This window comes from Saimiri boliviensis, chromosome 1 (genome assembly GCF_048565385.1).
Source record: "Saimiri boliviensis isolate mSaiBol1 chromosome 1, mSaiBol1.pri, whole genome shotgun sequence".
Classification (NCBI taxonomy): domain Eukaryota; kingdom Metazoa; phylum Chordata; class Mammalia; order Primates; family Cebidae; genus Saimiri; species Saimiri boliviensis.
The window spans coordinates 283,667,137-283,679,280 of record NC_133449.1 but is presented as its reverse complement, the minus strand read 5'-3'; the positions used below and the strand labels follow the sequence as shown (position 1 = coordinate 283,679,280).

Genomic DNA, 12,144 nt, shown 5'->3' with positions numbered 1-12,144 from the left:
GGGGGCATTCAAAGTTTTTCATCTCTCTCCTAGGGCCTGCAGGAGAAATCTGCTTCCTTCAAAGGGTCAGATAATTCTCTTGGTGTTCCTGATATGTTCTTGTGGTAGTTCCGGGAGCAAAATTTCAGGATGTGAGCTTCCACATACTGCTCTGCTTCTTAAGCTTTTCTTCAGTGAAGTTTAAGCAAAGGAAAACTTTTGATAAAATAACCATGTGCCTGTCAACATTTGTATTTTAAAGTGATTGATCACCTTTGTTCAGATGTAAAAATGTTACAAATTTTATGCTGTATATTATCGGCACATAGTAGAAGCAAATGTCAGAACAAACTTCTGTGATGTCATAATTTATGAAAAAAATGAGGGTTGAGCATATCAGAAATCCTCAAACTGTATCCTTTCAAATTCCACTCACATGTGGCCGTTGTCTTATAATTGAGAAATGGTCTTTCATTAAATCCCCATTGTCACTGCAATCTATTGTAAAATAAATTAATTTAACATCTATTTATTTCTTTTTCATCAATATTGTTAGAGGAATTTTACTCATAGAAAGAGGCGCTCAATTGTTATGAGTTATTTTCTCTGCATTTGCATATTTATTTTAAAAAACGTTTTAATATGAAATTGAATAATACAGTTTCCCTTATTGAATTGATTTACACAAGATGAAAATTTTCTAATAAAACTCTAAGATTCTAGTCATTACCATGTTGTATTCTGATATGTCTATTCTCTCTGCTAGCTGAGAACAAATTCTCTTTTTAAAATCATGACATAAATGATTTCTTTAGTTGCAAAGGACAAATATATCTTCATGCTTTTTGAAATTCAGATAAATTTGTAGAAGGCAAACTGTCTTTTTTATAGAAAATAAAGTATACTCATTATCAATTTCTTTATAACTACAGAACAGGTGATTTTGTTTAGCTTCAAGTAAATTACTGCACTAACAACAGTGGTCTAGGAAACATTTGAATCTGTAGAAAAAAATTGGCAGCAAGTGCATAAAATAACAGTGCATCATATATTATGTGATTCTGTTATGTGAATATTTGTTTAAGTGGGCAACACATTATATTTTATTTTTTTATGGGTGCCTCATTAATAGAACTGATTGGTAAGATTTAGTTTTACCATGTAATTCTATAAGAAATTTCTTACAATAGAGGGCACTAAACTAATTGCAGTAATTCACAGAATAACTCTTCCATAATGTTTAACAAACAAATACAACAGCTGATTTTAAGCCTAACATCAATAGACCTATGAAGAAAAGTGCCCATTATAAGAGGACCAATATTGATATCTCCTCTTCTATGAGACAGCTGGGCTGTCACAAATTTCAGAATAAAGCTGGTAATTAGGCAAAGAAAACTACTATGTTCTTTTTTAAATTTGACAACAGTTAGAAGGAATAAAATATAGTGTTCAAGTGACACAATAGGGAGACTATAGTTAAAAATAATTTATTGTATTTTTCAAAATAATGAAAAGCATAAAATTAGAATTTCCTAGCAAAAATAAATGATATGTGTTCTAGGTGATGGTTATCCCAATTACCTTGATTTGATCCTTACATGTTGTATGATTGTATCAAAATGTCATATGTGCCCCATAATATCTACAACTATTATGTATCCATAAAAGTTAAAAAATTCCAATTCGTAAGACTTACATATTTTAGCTATTTTTTGCAGCATCCTTTCTTGACACCCAACTAGGTGTCTTGTTAGAATACTCTGTGTTCAAATAAGATATTGAAATGTTAAACGTTTTTTCTCTTCTTCATTTTATTTCCTCTTTTCTTCCTCTCGGTTACTTGCATTATAAAACAGTATACCTCACGGAAACTAAAATATTACAGAAAAACAGAAGATTTTAAGCGCTGGAAATCTAGGGGGGCCCTATGGTACTTGGGATATAAAAATATACTCATGGGACTTGGGATATAAAGAAAACACGATTAATTGGAATAAGTCTAGACGAAGTTTTCCTAGATTGGTGGAGGAGAAGGAACAAAGTCAAAGGAGAAATGAAGATGTCTAAAAAGCCAATGTGTCCCTCGAAAGCATCCTCATACTCTGTGTACAGCTTCAGAGTTCTACACAACAAAAGAACAACCCAACCGAAAAAAAGTAGGCAAGGGACTTGAATACACTTTTTTCTGCAGAAGATCTATAAACAGACAACAGATACATAAAAGATACTTAACATCATTAGTGATCAAGAAATACCACTTTGTACTCACTAGGCTGTCAAAAATATAAAAGACCGAAAATGACAAATGCTGACAATGTTGTGGAGAAAATGAAACTCTTATACGTAGCTGAGGAACTTTTAGAATGGTGCAGCCCCTCTGGAAAGCATTTTTGGTAGTACTTCAGAATGTTAAACTTAGAGTTACCACATGACCTAGCAATTTCACTCCTAGGTCTATACCCAAAAGAAATGAAAATTTATATGCATACAAACCCTTGGACATGAATGATCACAGTGGGATTATTCATAACGATCAAAAGATGGGAGAAACTAAAGTGGCCATCAACTAATGCAATGGCTAAATAAAATATGGTATATCCACACAATGGAATATTATTTGACAATAAAAAGAAAGAAAATATTGATGCATATTACAATAGGGTTGAACCTTAAAAAGTGTTATGCTAGAAAAAAGCTTTAAAAAAGATAATTAGAAATGAAGGAGAGATGAAAAAGAAAAACACTTAAAAAAGTGTTATGCTAGGTGAAAGAGGCAAATTGCGAAAGACCACATATAGTATGATTTCAGTTATATAAACAGTACAGGCAATTTATAGAGACAGAAAACAGACTAGTGACTGTTAGGGGCTGAGAGAGGAATGTGGAACTACTGCAAAGGGGTGTCGAAGTTTTTTGGAAATGGTGAAATCTTCTAAAATTAGAGTTTTAACAACTTTGGGAATACACTAAACAGCACCAAAGTGTATATTTTAAAAGGATGCATTTTATTTTATGTGAATTGTAACTCATAAACAACAGTCAACTAGAATGAATGCAAGGGTATCTTGAATCATTGAATCTTGAATCATGGTCTATTCTCTTACGGAAGAATTGTGATATGGTTTGGATGTGTGTTCCCTCCAAATCTCATGTTGAAATGTGATCCCCAGTGTTGGAGGTGGGACCTAGTGGAAGGTGTTTGGGCCATGGGGGTGGATCCATCATTAATGGGTTGGTGCCTTCCCCTTAGCAATGAGTTCTCACTCTGTTAGTTCAGGCAAGAGCTGGTTGTTTAAGACAGCCTAGCATCTCTCTTGTTCCCTCTCTCACCAGGTGACACGCCTGCTCCCCTTTCTCCTTCTATCACGATTGTAAACTTCTTGAGGCCATCACCAGAAGGAGACGTTGGCATCGTGCTTCCTGTATAGTCTGCAGAACCATGAACCAAAATAAACATCTTTTCTTTATAAATTACCCCACTTCATGTATTCCCTTATAGCAATGCAAAGCAGCCTAATACAAATACCAATTGATTAGGCAGATTTTCAGAATGTATGGCTAAGTTAGAATTTCCTTGGTCCTATATAAGAATAAATTTGAAGTAATTCCATAGAATGTTATGAGTGTTCTGGGAAGAAAAAGGGTGATTTTTCAGAAGGAAAAGAGTAAAAGAAAAACATGAAATTCAATTTTCAAATGACAGTTCTGAGAACACTTAAACAAGGAGGGATGTGGGAAGTGATTTTTAAGTCTGTATCTAGAAATAGGAGTTTCTAAAATAACTGAATCTTTTTCTGGAGAGATTAAAAAAAAATACTAGCATTATTCACCAAGTAAGTAAAAGCAACCAAGCTAGCATGGCCCTTAATGTCATTAAGAGTGATCCATTGAGCACAGTAGAATGTCATCCCTTTCAACATCCTTTGGACACTATGATACTAAGATACAAAGTAACCCTAGAAAACACAGTGATCATCCCAGGAGAGATTATATTTCTAAGGTAACCACTACGGATTCAATGAAATCAAAACTCAAACTTCCAATAGGAAAACTAAACACACCATAATAATTATATGCATAATGAAAATGAGGCTTTGGAGATTATGGGAAGTCTGCAAAGAGTGTAGACATATTTATTTCTTGAGAATCTAAGCAGTAGACTTTAACTCACTTTTTCTCTAGTATTGCAGATTTCCTGTGTCCAGAGACAGAAAAATGACTCTGGTGAGAACGAGGAAGTGGTTGGGAATATGGCTAGAACATGGCTCCCCACCAGTTAATGTGAGTCCGTTGGGAGCTCCCTCTGAAAAGGGAAATTGTGCCTGCTTCCAAGTCCACGTTTCCCATGTAGAAATGATGTTACTGTATAGAGAAGAAAGAGCTTCTTGCAAGAATAAGGGGTGACCGTAAGTTCCAGTCCTAAGGGCAATGTGAACTTTACCTCTATCCAGCCTTATCTACCCATCCATAAAAAGTCTGGATATATGATACACATTTGTATCTGTTTCTCTTTGAGATGGGGTGGAGCTAATGATATCTACATAGTCACATGCTGATCGGCATGTGAGTAGTAGTATTTTGGAGAAATTAGTTGAGAATATAGTTTCAGAATACAGTACAAGTTCCCAAAGAGATTTTATATACATATATATTTAAAATATATAATGTGTATGTGTGAATACATATATATATGTATATATATGCACACACATTATATGTAGTAAATTATACATACACTCACACACACACACACACACACACACACACACACACACACGCTAAAAAATGGTACAAAGATGGAAAAGAGTTTTGATGTGTGCTTATGGTAACCACTGTGGTAGAAAAGATGACTTGAATTCACATGCAGATGAGGACTGATGAACATATCACCTGAAGATGAAGCAGAAATGACACTGTGGAAAAGCCATGGTATCTCGCTGGACACAAACAACCCAGCACTGCCTTCCCCACCAGATCCTGTGTCTGGTTCATGCAGATGCAAAACAGCCAGTACCCTTTAGAAGCACACACTGCACCATCATGCTCACAGACTGTCTTTTGGATTTCCACCCTTGGAGACTTGCATTTAAACAAGTGATTTATTATCAAATCACTGTTTAGATGAATTCTAAAGTCCTTCCTAATTTGAAAATCTAGGCACGTAAGCCTTATCATTAAATTGACACTGACTTTTATTGTACCTGAAATTTGAATTATTGCTAGATCAATTTTTACCTTGATAAATATCACAATATTTAATTTCCCAAGTTCCTTTGCTTTGTATAACGCTGATGAGAAAATCGTTGCATTTATGCTCCGGTTAGGGTACACCTTTCTATTTTTTTGACTCCTACAAGTACCAAGATGAGAGCAATAGTTTCATCTTATGGCATGATAGCAGTAGTTTCACTAGGTTTTTATAAAAAGAAGTATAGTCATTCAGTTTATCAAAACCTGACATGGAAAAATAAAAATATGTTGCTAAAACACTTATCAGGAAGGATTTTTGGCTTCATCTCTCAGAGGTAAAGAGCGTAAAAGTCTTCACTTTATCTTTAAAACAAGAAACAAACCAGGAAATCTAAAAATCAATGACTTTTTAAGATCCACCAAAGAATTGAAATTGTAATCCAAACCAGCACTCCAAAATCTGGAAAGACGGGTGCATCCAGAGAGGCACTGCTGAGTTTGACTAATCTGAAACAAATTTCGCTGGAGCCACAAACTCATAGAAACATGAAAATAGTAATTTTGACTAATTGCTGGAAGCTGAACATGGACTAGTGTGAGTGTGAGGATCTCCTGCAGGCCCCAATCTTAAGGGTCTTCCATCTTTTCATAGGCTTTGCCTCAAAGAACCTTACTAGTTTCTCATGATAAAGAGCTACTCATCTCAGTCTCATCAGGGAACAATATCCTTTGTTAAAATCTGGATTTCATGTGCATGCATATGTTTGTAATTAATTTCTGTGTACTGATATTTTGAGGAAACAATTGTAAGTATCCCAATGACTTCCCTCACTCTTCACTCAATTGCACAATTTTGACATAAATTTTTAGGCATAAATGTTTTCAACAGTATCCTCTCCTTTCTACTTACCTGATTAGTAAAACATTCTCTAAATACATCTTTAAATGAATTTCTCTAATTTCAAACAAGTAGAACAGTGGATGCAAAATTGCAAATCTGGATATAAAGATTTTCTTGTTATTTATCTAGTGTTTTTATTCCCGGATATCAAGCAAAGAAGCAGAGTAATAAATTTCTCAACTAGATAAACTCACAACAGCTTAGAATATATTCGTTTTAAAAATATGATTAAATTATTATAACAAAGTTTTGATAACTCTAGTACAAAACTGCTAACTTTTTACAAGGTATATATTTTTTCCTTATGAGAAGACATAGTAACATTTCTGAATCACTTTATTACATAGGGGTAACTTTATTGGGAGGCCGAGGTAGGTGGATCACCTGAAGTCAGGAGTTTGAGATCAGCCTGGCTAACATGGTGAAACCCTGTCTCTACTAAAAATATAAAAATTAGCTGGCTGTGGTGGTGGGTACCTGTAATCCCAGCTACTTGGGAGACTGAGGCAGGAGAATTGCTTGAACCAGGAGGTAGAGGTTTTTGTTTAAATAATGTTAATCAGTCAAATCTTCTGAACTATTGGATTTAAATAAAAACTAAAACAAAGTTTTATTGTCAACCCAGTAATAGCACAGTGCATGATACCTTGTGGTTCTAGACTTATCTGAGGCTGTTATAATTTTAGATCACCCAGTATGTTCTCAACGGAACAAAAATGAAAATGGGTTATTTAGGTCATTTGGTAGTGTCATAAAATAAAGTTTTCTCCACTATCTTTGATTAACTTCATGTAAAGTGTTCAGGAAGAGGTCTTAAAAAGCCTCTTTTAGAACGGCAGCTAGCCTTTCTAAGTGAGGAAAGCAAACCATTTCCGTTTGGACCATCAATCAATGAATAAGCAGCTTGGTTCCAATTGGAAAGCTGCTGCTGCGTTGTCAGATAGGAACAGTTATTAACCCGTCCCTCAGCAGAATGTATTATTTCCATTACTTTTATCCCTCCTGATGAGCACATAAATTGATAGAAAAAAATGATTTAAACAAAATAGACAGAGCGGAAGATGATATATTTGCAGGGCACCAAGGTGTAAATGAAATCCCTAATAGCTTCCGTTGTATCTGAACATAGGAGAGCAGAACTAAGTCAAGGAAACAAAAACTACTTAAGTGTGACAGTATGGCTCCATTCATGCTCATTTTGGATTTAAAAAGCTAAGGATAAAGGAAAAGGAGATATAGACCCTGCCCTCAAGGAGTTTTCAGCTGAGAAAACAGAAGGAAGGGAAGGTAAAGCATAAGAGTGTGACATGTATAGAGATAACAGTCAACCCAGGGTGTCTGGAAGTACACTAGCAAGGAACCTTGTCCATAATATGAGGGCCAGGAAGACTTCTTGTATTGAGATTTTAAAGATACATCAGTGTTAGACAAACTAATGAAAAGGAAGGACGGAAAGAACATTTTACGTAGAAAGAAGAGAAGGGCAAAAGAAAGAAGGTTTGTGAAACCAAGGCAGGAATGAAAACTGAGTATATGGTTTAGGATGGCTGATGTGTAGGGACTGGGTGGCTACGAAGTAAGAAATTAGGTGGATATATAGAGGGGGTGCAGATTGCCTTTTTAGAAAAGGTGAGAGGAAGGACTATTGCTAAAGGAGATTCAGAATAAAGACATTTTATCAGGACCAAGTAACCTACATACAGGCTCACGGGGAGTAGCTCAACTCCCCCTGAGGAGGAGAAGCTGAACGACACAAAGGTGTGAAAAGTTCCTGCTCAGAATGACTAGAGTCTTATCTTTCAAATGCGTAGGTGAAGAAAGTGAAGTGATATTGAGTTTGCAGCTGTGGGGGAGGGAGATTGGCAAAGTGCTTGACAGATTGTCTTTTTTACCAGAGGAATGTGGTTCTCAACTGGGGTCAATTTTTCCTCACTAGTAGATTTCAATATTGGACAATGTTTGGAGACACTCTTGATTCTCAAAACAGATGGAGGCACTGCTACTGGCATCTAAGGCATGGAGGCCAGCGTTGCTGCTAAACAGTCTGCAAAAACACAGCAGAAACCCCTGCAGGGCTGGTCTAGGGATGGTCTTGGATCAGCCCAGTTTTCTCTTCTTTATAGTTTTCAAGAATAACTGCAGAATGTGCTGGGAATGCCATATCTTGGGATAAAGGGGAGGTGGCTGAGACAGGCCTAGATCTGTTTTAGCTCTGACACCTCCAAGCAAGATGTCTTTGAACACTTTAGCCCAGCATGCATGTGACCCCCAGGGTATAAAACCCAGGGCAAGCTGCTTTCCAGGGGTCCTCAGCTGTGGTGCAAGTGGGACAGACACAGTTCAGATTCTAACTGCCCCAGGCAGCTTTCCTGAGTGATAAATCCTAGGCTTCTGGTGTCCTTTACTGCCTATCTGTAAATAATAAACCCATTTCATGTAACTTGCTGTGTGTGCAGATGTATGACCAGACTTAAACAAGTGGGTAACTAGTGCACAGTGAACCAACTTTGCACCACCCACATGAAAAAAATTATTCAGCCCAATATTTCCATGGTACCCAAGGTTGAAAATCCTACTTTTTGAAGTAGCAAATGATGTTATTTGCAGAATTAGGGATTTGAAGATTAGTTAGGCACTTTAAAAGAATAGACTGAATTTGGAATAGCTGTTTAGCAGAATGGTGGAAATGCTCAGGATGGTGAGCTATGAACAAAGACTGGCCAAAAATCTGTATGGCTACAAAATGTAGTGTGTTCAAGAAGGAAGGCAGTAGATGAAATTCAACTGAATTACAAAATAATAAGCAAGAAGACATGTATGGTGTTATGGCTGTAGAGGGTGGACACCAAGGTCACTATGTAGGAGAAAGGTTTGGGCCTCAGAGTGGGCAAGACGAGGCTGGGACCACGTCACTACGTTGCCTGTCTCTATTTGTCATTCAGACCTCAACTCATTGGCCATCTGCCTTCTCCTGCCTCGTCGCTACTGAAACCGCTTTCACCCAGGAAGCCAGTCACTTTGTTATCCTTTAATTCAAGAAACACGCTTCTCTGCTTACTTACCTTACATTTGAACGTCTGTCCTTGTTGACCACTTGATTCTTCCTGAAACACACTTTACTCTTGGTTCTTGAGATGTTGAAACTTTCTGGCTTTTATTTCTGCATCAGATTCTTAATTTTTCACTTTGCAATAGCCTCTGTCTTTGGCCTTCTTCTCATCTCACTGCCATCTCCGTCTGAATGTTTCATAAGCAACTTAAATTCCATGTATGCAAAATTGAACTCCTTTTCTTTCCCTGACAAACTCCTTCTTTTTGTATTTTTTAGCACTGAGTGATATCAACATAAATAGAGATAGCTATATTGGTTAAGATGATGAATGCGACAGAAAACCCAAATTGATGTTGGCTTAACCATCCTAGATTTTATTCTGTTATGTAAAAAAGGCCAGAAGTCAGCAGTTCCGGGCTTGTATGACAGTTCCATGCATTTTTAGAAATCATTTTCTTCTAGATTATTCCTCTGCCACCCCTACACTTCTCTCCTCTTTAGCATTGTCACAGATACCCGGCAGAGCTTCAACGGACATCATCATCATCATCACATAAGATAGTAGGAAAAAATCACTATGATTCAATTTAAGAACGCTTCTATGAAGTTGCACATGTTAATACTGCTTAGAACTCTGAACTCAGTCCCCTGTCCAAAGCAAGCTTCAGAGGAAGCTGGTTAATGTAGCATTATTTCAGGCAGCTCTGAACCCAACTGAACAGATGTTTCCAGTGCCATAGAAGGGACACTAGGCATTAGCAGCCCCTGCTATGCAGTCCAATGCCTAGAAATCTGGACATAAATCTATTTTTCTTCTCCCACTCTCACTTCTCATGCTCATTCAGTCCCACATCTATTGATTCCATCTTTCATATTTTCAAATGTTTATTATTGCTTTCATCCGTGTTGATATAGTCTCTCAATCAGTTTCCTTATCTATAGACTTGGATCTAAGAAATCTATTTACAACATTGAAGACACATCCTTAAAACAAATAACTACTAAAATTTATTGTTACTCTGCTCTAACAAACTATCATTAACTGCAGAATAATGTCTAAATGTATTAATGCCATTTATGTCCTCTGTGATTTCTCTGCTCCTTAAAATACAGCAATTTGTTTCCAAAATGCTATCTCATGACTTGTTAAAAGCCTAATATCATCTCAAAATGTCAGCGTATTACCAGAAAATTTAGTTTCTCATGATCAACTCTGACTCTAAGCATCTGTTTTATGGAAGTGGTTTATTTTAAGGATAGACGATGATGTTCCTGTTTTGTGCTAGGTCTAAAACTAGGCATAAGGCTCAGCTATTTTGTTTGGATGACAGGTTAAAAGTAATTGCTAAGGATTGATCGTGTGGTCAATAGATTGGATATTTGATGATACCAAAGATATTAGCACTTAGCCCTGCGGCAAAATAGGTCTAAAATTGAAGATGAAATATTTATTATTTGTTATTCAGCAGTTCCTTGCTTTTTATTAACCAAAAGATATTTCCTTGTCTTTACTAGCTTAAATCCAAGCTGTAAATACAAAAAGAAAAACAAAAAACCTCAAAATTGAATCCTATCATTTCATTACATTTAGATCTCCATAATAATAGCTACATTTGTTGATAGCTTTCCATGAGCCAAGCACTGTGGTTGGCATTTTATGTAGATCTAATTTAAGTCACCTTCTTCTTTCTTTCCCTAGGTTTGATTTTAGATGAGGCATTCTTAACTCTCAAACTCATTTTAGCTACTTCATCACATTGCTGAGTCATTCTTCTCCCTCTACACAGGTCAGTTCCATTTCTTTCTTTATTCTGTTAATTCTGGTATATTCCCAATGCAGTCGAGTTTAATCTTTTTTTGTTGTTTGCTAACTCCTTTCCTCAGGGCTCACCTTTTATTTCTATAAGTTCCCATATTATTGACCCAAACTGTATTAGTCCGTTTCACACTGCTATAGAGAACTGCCCAAGATTGGGTAATGTATAAAGTAAAGAGGCTGATTTAACTCGCAGTTCAGCATGGCTGGTGAGGCCTCAGGAAACTTACAATTATGGTGGAAGGTGAAGGAGAAGCAAGACACCTTGTTCACAAGGTGGCAGGAAGGAGAATGAACGCAGGAGAAACTACCAAATTCAAAAACCGTCAGGTATCATGAGTACTCACTCACTATCCTGTAAACTCCATGGAGGAAACCACCTTCCGCTACTCAGTCTCTCTCTTGACATGTGGGGATTGTAGAAATTACAATTCCAGTTGAGATTTTGGGTAGGGACACAGTCAAACCATATCATGAACCAAGACAGTTTCTGCCTTAAGTGGAATGCTTCCATTAAGATAATAGCATTGTTTTGTCGTATTTCATGCTTTACAATTATCTTAGTGATTTATCTCTCTTTTCCTTCTGTATCCTTTTCTCTTGCCATTCCAACCTTCTCTCTGTCTCTCTCACTTTCTCTCTCTCTCTCTCTCTCTCCACATACTCTGGACATTGACTCCTAATGTCTTTCTTTACTGTAGCCATCCTCCTCTCCCTACTTATCCTGTAAGTTATACTCAACCTGGCACTGCAGCTCTTGCATCTTTTTTTCACTTGAAGGTTTTACCTGAGTCTCACCAAGTTTTAAAAGAGTGGGGTATGTGCTTCTGCCATGAATTCTAAACTTCTGTTTTTGTATTTTCAATTTCCTTTTTTCTCCATGGCTTTCTATTTTAAAACACTCTCTTTTATTTTTCCAAACACATCTTGAACTTCTCCCCCATAATCCCAAATTTATCTATCCTACGCAACCAAACATCTAGATAAAATCTTCTATACCCACTGTATTTACTCCTTCACCTCCCACCTGCTCCCCTGTCTACTCTGCTCCCTCAGACTTCAATCCATTTGCTTCTTTTCTATGGTGGCTGCTGACCTTTGTGTCACTAAATACAATGTGTTATTTTCAACTCTTTTATTACTTGATTCTTTAATAAAGGTTGACTCTTTATTACTCCTTGCTTTTTGTTTTTAAATTTTGAG

At 36.5% G+C, this 12,144-nt stretch overlaps 1 long non-coding RNA gene across 1 annotated transcript in view; it reads left to right on the top strand.

Annotated features, from left to right (window-relative positions):
- LOC141581472 (uncharacterized) overlaps positions 1 to 12,144 on the top strand; it is a 162,956-nt gene that overhangs the window by 130,936 nt on the left and 19,876 nt on the right. The window contains exon 6 of the long non-coding RNA XR_012514126.1: positions 10,825 to 10,912. This is a non-coding gene — a long non-coding RNA (uncharacterized LOC141581472). The remainder of the gene's footprint in view (positions 1 to 10,824; positions 10,913 to 12,144) is intronic.